This window comes from Hypomesus transpacificus, chromosome 18 (genome assembly GCF_021917145.1).
Source record: "Hypomesus transpacificus isolate Combined female chromosome 18, fHypTra1, whole genome shotgun sequence".
NCBI classification, from domain to species: domain Eukaryota; kingdom Metazoa; phylum Chordata; class Actinopteri; order Osmeriformes; family Osmeridae; genus Hypomesus; species Hypomesus transpacificus.
Window position 1 is genome coordinate 12,938,070 of NC_061077.1, and position 6,053 is coordinate 12,944,122.

The 6,053-nt window shown below is 45.8% G+C and overlaps 1 non-coding gene across 1 annotated transcript; it reads left to right on the plus strand.

The window, feature by feature from the left end:
• Positions 1-4,516: 4,516 nt before the first annotated feature.
• On the plus strand, positions 4,517-4,588 carry trnaa-ugc. The gene has a single exon. It is a non-coding gene; the product is annotated as a tRNA-Ala (tRNA).
• The last annotated feature ends 1,465 nt before the right edge of the window (positions 4,589-6,053 follow it).

Below are 6,053 nucleotides of genomic sequence, written 5' to 3' on the forward strand. Positions count from 1 at the left end.
TCCCCCTTTCTCCCCCCCTCTCTCTCTTTCCCTCTCTGACCCTCCTGTGACATCCTGATCTACACTCAACCGTAGTAACGCAATCAATACAACAGTGTTGCTTGAGCATTCCTTCTAAGTTCTTTTTTTTTTTTTTTTTTTTTTTTAAAGCTTCTTCTCATTTTAAATGACATAACTGTGACCATGTGACCAAAGTGTTTTTGTGTGGTTTGGATCCCTGAAGTTCCTCTGCTCTCTAGATTGATCTTTTCAGATCAGTGCTTTTGCGGATAGGGTACAGATTCCTACAGTTCTCCCAGCATGCATCTGGTACAAGTTAGAGAACTAGGTGAGAGGTCAGAGAGCTCTGCGTGTTCTATTGTGTGTGTGTGTGTGTGTGTGTAAAGAAGGCACAGCTGATTGTTGTGTCACGCCTCAACTTGCCCTGACTGACCTAAGGTACACGTGAGGACAGCTTGTATACAAAGTGTACAGAATGTGTGTGTGTGTGTGTGTGTGGTGTGTGTGTGTGGTGTGTCTGGTATTTGGAGTCATGACCTAGGTGTATTATTGGACAGGTCTACTGAGACTTTTCTTGAAGTTCTACCGAAAAACCAAAACATCAGCAAAGTAAAATAGACCAAAGAATACTCTGAGAAGAGACTTAAAGTGTATGGCTGGAAATGAGCTCGGTCCGAAAACTCCTTCATATCCCAGAACACCATCCACGGGAATGGAGAAATACAGTTTCCTGAAGCGAATTTGTCCTTTCAGACTGAACCTGTTTGGAGGTGTTTCAGCCTCATGTCTATTCAAGCCTGCTTCGATGTCAAACGTAAACAAAACAACGCCTTACACAGCTGTTGCTACGACAGCTAGCTGGCTGAATCATCCTTGTAACAACAGACCCGAGCAGGGCTTATGAAACAGTCCCATCCTGTGGAGTGTGATGACAGCGTTAAGCAGTGGGAGGAGCATTCATGGGAGCAATGCACCACTTGTTACTGAGTTTGCATTGGTGAGCAGGACTGTCCTGTGTAGTACATACTGTAGATACATCTATATTTTAAAAAGGGGTTATGGAGTGGAGTTCGCAGTTAATGCATGCCAGTGACTGCAATTTGATTGCACTTCTTAAAAGTGGAAAATATGTTTTAATGGAATGATATGATTAACGTGTTAAAGTGTTTTTCAGCGTGTTTATGTTTTGGTCCTGTTCCTGGTCCTGGTAGTGGTTGTGGTCTTGATCTAAAACGGCAGACGCATTCCGCTCCACATTCTCTGTGCAACAAGTAAACCAGCAGCATTCAAGGAACTCAAGGACCTGAGGGGCTGTTCTTGTATCAGGAAGCACATGATGATGTAACACACTTCAAGACCAGATATTACAGTGAGGAGAAGAGAGGTGGGAGGGAGAGGGGGGAGACACCTCGTCATCAGAGTCTTCAACGGCTGGCCAACGTTTATATGAACTGTAACTTACGGTTAGCACAGTAGTAGTGCAGAAAAGAACGCTTCCCATTCGTTACCCTTGGAAGGGGCTTTGCTTCCCAGCTTGAAGTGTGTTGGTCACTTAAGTCGTCTCAAATCCGGTTGAGAAAGGCCAAAGTGGATCAGTGGTGGTCAGTCGGTTCACACTGACAGCTTGATCGGCATTGGACTACAGGTCCAGTTTGAACCTAGCCTGGTCCTAACCAGACTCTCTTACATTTCATTTGTACAGAGAGTCTGGGATCGCTCCATTGACAAGCGTTAAGATCCTTGAAGGCGGGTACTCTGTTGAAGTTTAAAACTATTGGATCTGCCCAAAGCCACTCTGGATCTGCCATAACCAATCGCTAGCGTTCGCCTTAGCCAACTGTTCACCACTGACGGAGCTAGCTGGAAAATCAAACTTTTCCCGAACCCCGTGGGGAGGAGAGCCACAACATCATGGCCAGCAACAAAACTCAGCAAATTTAGTTTTCGCTCCGGCTTTAACTTTTGGCTATTTGGCAGCGTTGCCACAATGGACCGGATGGCTTCATTCACATCTTTCTCCGCCGCCATTACTGAACTACAACTCAAACTAGCGCACGACATCAACGTCATCGTTCTCAGCCACTCTGTCTGTTTGCTGAACCTACAAAAAGTTGATTTGAAAAATCTAACTAATATGCCGAAATCCCAGACCTGCTATAGAAGCAAAAGGAAATTTGAGCGGAAGTACATATGAGGGCAGAGCCAGGATAGTTTTAACCATCATGTCCTCAGAACTTTAACTCTCCTTATGTTCCCACTACAGGCCCATTGAGCCTCTTACTTCCCCTCCCTGCTGTCTTTCTGTGTGTCTCCTCCCTCTTGTCCTTCCCTGACCTCTTGTCCTTTCCTCCTACCCTTTCTCCTCTTTTTCCTTCCTCCTTATCTCTCACCTCCTCCTCCTCCTCCTCCATCTTTCTCTCCCATTCTCCCCCCTCTCCTCCACACCCTCTAGACCTCTGTTCCCCCTTCTCCCTCTCATCCCTTCCTCACAGACCCCATTTCGACCTCCTTCCTCGCTTTATCTCGCTACGTCTCCCCTTTCGCTTTAGCCCCCGTCGTCAGAATGTGCTAGCTCATGATAAGGGCTTCAGCAGCCCTAGATAGGTCGTTCTGTAGGCCCTGGCTTTCAGTATCATCTCCTCCCAGCCTGGCTTGACACATACGACGAGGCGAATGACTTGCCCACCACATCGCACTGGGGCCTCGTCAAAAGAAAAATGCACGCTCGCACCCACTCAAGTCGGATGCAGTTCCTCATTTTATAAATAACTTTTCCTGGATTATCTCGCTCAGGCTTTGTCCCGTATAAATTCTGCGGTTTCCTGTGTGTCCAGACAGCGCAGATGAGGCGGCGTGTCCCTGGCTTTTCTAATGCACAGTCTGAATAAACGGTCTGTTGCAATCCATCTGCTCCGACCACTAAACAAATCCTCCTGCCCTAACTCAACCGTGACATGTCAAAGGTTGCTTTGACATCTTCACTACAACAAGGCAGGTCTGTAAAGGCAGCCAGGCACAGGCCTAGGAGGAAGTCAAAATGACCATTTAGCAGCAGGTGGATTCCACTGGAAAGAGGGAGGGAGGGAGGGAGAGTTAGAGAGAGAGAGAGAGAGAGAGAGAGAGAGAGAGAGAGAGAGAGAGAGAGAGAGAGAGAGAGAGAGAGAGAGAGAGAGAGAGAGAGAGAGAGAGAGAGAGAGACGGAAATGGAAGTGACATGGACGCCAAAAGAGTTGGGGGCAGCTCTCTTGTTCCCATTTCCCCTTCCCCCCCTTCAACCTTTATAAAGTCTATCCCTACAAGGTTAACACAAACAGAGCTGGACATGGTGTCCTTGGCAGGGCCTGTCTGGAGAGCACGGCTAGGGGACTGACTGTGATAGCGAGGCCAACAAGCAGGAGATGTTCATGATAAGAAAGGTTGGCCTCCCGCTCCCGGTGTGTCCCTTTCACTCTCCTTAGCCAGTGTGTTCATATCTGAACACATTCTTATGTGCTCCAGGACCTACAGTTCATTCCCCATTCGAAATGGTGCTGTCCCTAACCCTAGCCTTAACCTTAACCCCTAACGTAAATCGAACCCAAACCCTAAACTTAAAACTCCTCTGTAAATAGCACTTGATGTTGCGAGGACCAGGATGTGAGTTTACCACACTTTTGGGGTTTTGGTTGTCAAAAGAGTAGCAAAACCTGTACACCAACACACACACACACACACTGTCTCTTTTCCTCTGTTCCTTTAGCATGTTTCTTTTGGACTCTCCCATATTTCTTTCTGTCCCGTGCTCCTCTCCTTTCCTCTCCCCCTCTCCATCCAGCCCCTCTCTGCTGTGTGGGAAGATGATCTCTCTCTCAGCTGTGTCTCCTCACGCTGACCCACAACACAACCTTCCGCTTAAAATAGCCAGGATTATATCAAAGAGAAATGTAACTATGAATAACCTGGTGTTGTTCCACTGACCGCGACGTCAGTAAAGTCCCTGTATGTTGAATGTACTGTATGCACAACACTGGTTATTGAATAAGCTGTGGTCAAACTGGACGTGTTTGTTCTGTTGAGCCGTAATTGTTACTGTGCTGTCCCTTGGGAGTGTGATTGACCTTGTTCAAATCAAGAACATGGGGGACACAACATTTACAGCGGTTTAACCTTTCTCACAAACTGACCAGATTTTGACAGGTCAGGCCCACTGTCACACGTGTCATCATACTCTCTGTCACTCACATTCACACACACACACACTCACATTCACACACACATTCACACACACACATTCACACACACACACACATGCGTACACACACAACACACACATTGCTTCCTCACAAACACACAACTACACGCACACGCATAAAGTTGAATAGGTCAGACCGTGCAGTACTAAACGTCAGATTACACAACACTCAGCTGGTACAGAAGGACCCTGTCCTATCTCTTTCAGGTACAGCAAGGCCTCCTGTCACGATGCCATGAAAATAAATGGTATCAATCTCCAGTCAAAACCATTTAACAGCATGTGGGGGATGTAGCTCAGTGGTAGAGCGCATGCTTTGCATGTATGAGGCCCCGGGTTCAATCCCCGGCATCTCCAGCGGTATAAATATTTTTAAAGACACTTGACAAGATCATCTTGAAACTGTAGATGCAATGCGCCAGACACTTTAAAAATACAGGACTAGTATAGCCTCTCCATGCGTGTGCCCTAGCAGCCACTTTTATGTACCTTGGCCCTTTGCTCCATGACCTCCTCTGGCCCAAGAGGAGGTTACCCCAGACGGAAAGCTCCCAGGCTCACATCTCCCTCTGTTCAGCCTGCATATCTCAGCACACTCCCCGCAGCGTGAAAGTGGACTATCCTGGAATGTCACACGGACAGATACACATGCACACACTTACACACACACTCACACACACTCACACACACACTCACACACACACACATATATACATACATACATAAATGCTGTGGCCTGTCTGGGACTGTCTGACCCACTTAGAATTAGAATCCAAATCAGAATTTTGCAGGGGTTGCAAATTAGCCTGATTGGCTGGAAAAGTTTTATGCAACACATCTACACATATTGTTATGGCTTTGACTGTGATAATTATGTTTGTAATAATGTGCGCTGCATTGTCCCTGACAAATAAACAAAACAAAAATAATATATATGATTATTCGCCAAGTAACGCTAAGTGTTCACCAACAAGGAATTTACTTTTTATTATTATAACCTTTATTTAACCAGATAAAAAGCCCATTGAGACCAAGACCTCTTTCACAAGGGTGATCTGGCCAAGAAAGGCAGCAGCGCACGTGATAGTGGTCAAAACAGACAAACAACAATATCAAATCTTAAGAAGGAGAAAAATAAAGTGCAGAAGTTACCAATACAGTAACAATTTAAGAGCATAGGCACTGTTCAAAAGATTTCCATTGTCTCTTTTTTTATAGGGCGGAATGCTTCCAGAGGTAGCAGGTTTGCAATTTTAAGTTCTGATTGAAGGACATTCCAAGCAGACGGGCAGGGAAACTGAATGCTTTTTTTCCCGTTTCAGTTCGGACTCGAGGAGCAGAAAGATGCAGAATGTCATCTGGACGTAGGGCATGACGACTTTCGGTTCTCCAAAGGAAAGTGCATAAAAAAGTGGGAATTAGGCCAAGAAGAGCCTTATACAGTCATCCAGTGTGTGTACCGTCTCATTTTCAAGGAAGGCATGCCAGCTTTTACATGTAGTTCACAGTGAGAGGTGAGGCAGCTACAACCAGTGATGAACCTTAGAGCACAGTGATACTTTGGTGGGCAGGTGCATACGGGAAACATAATAAACAAAATGGTCAAATGTAGAAATATGAACAAACAAATCCTGGCAGAGCTATACAATATAAAATCATATAAAATACAAATATAAGAGTGCAGTAGGGCTGTTTGTAGTAAAGTGACAGTGTATGAGGTAAAGGGACAGAGAGTTTGGGGCCTTGTGTAATAAGGCTGGTTGTGGCGTAACTGTTCTTATGGCGTAAAGTTTGGATCCTGATGGACCGCAGCCTTCTGCTG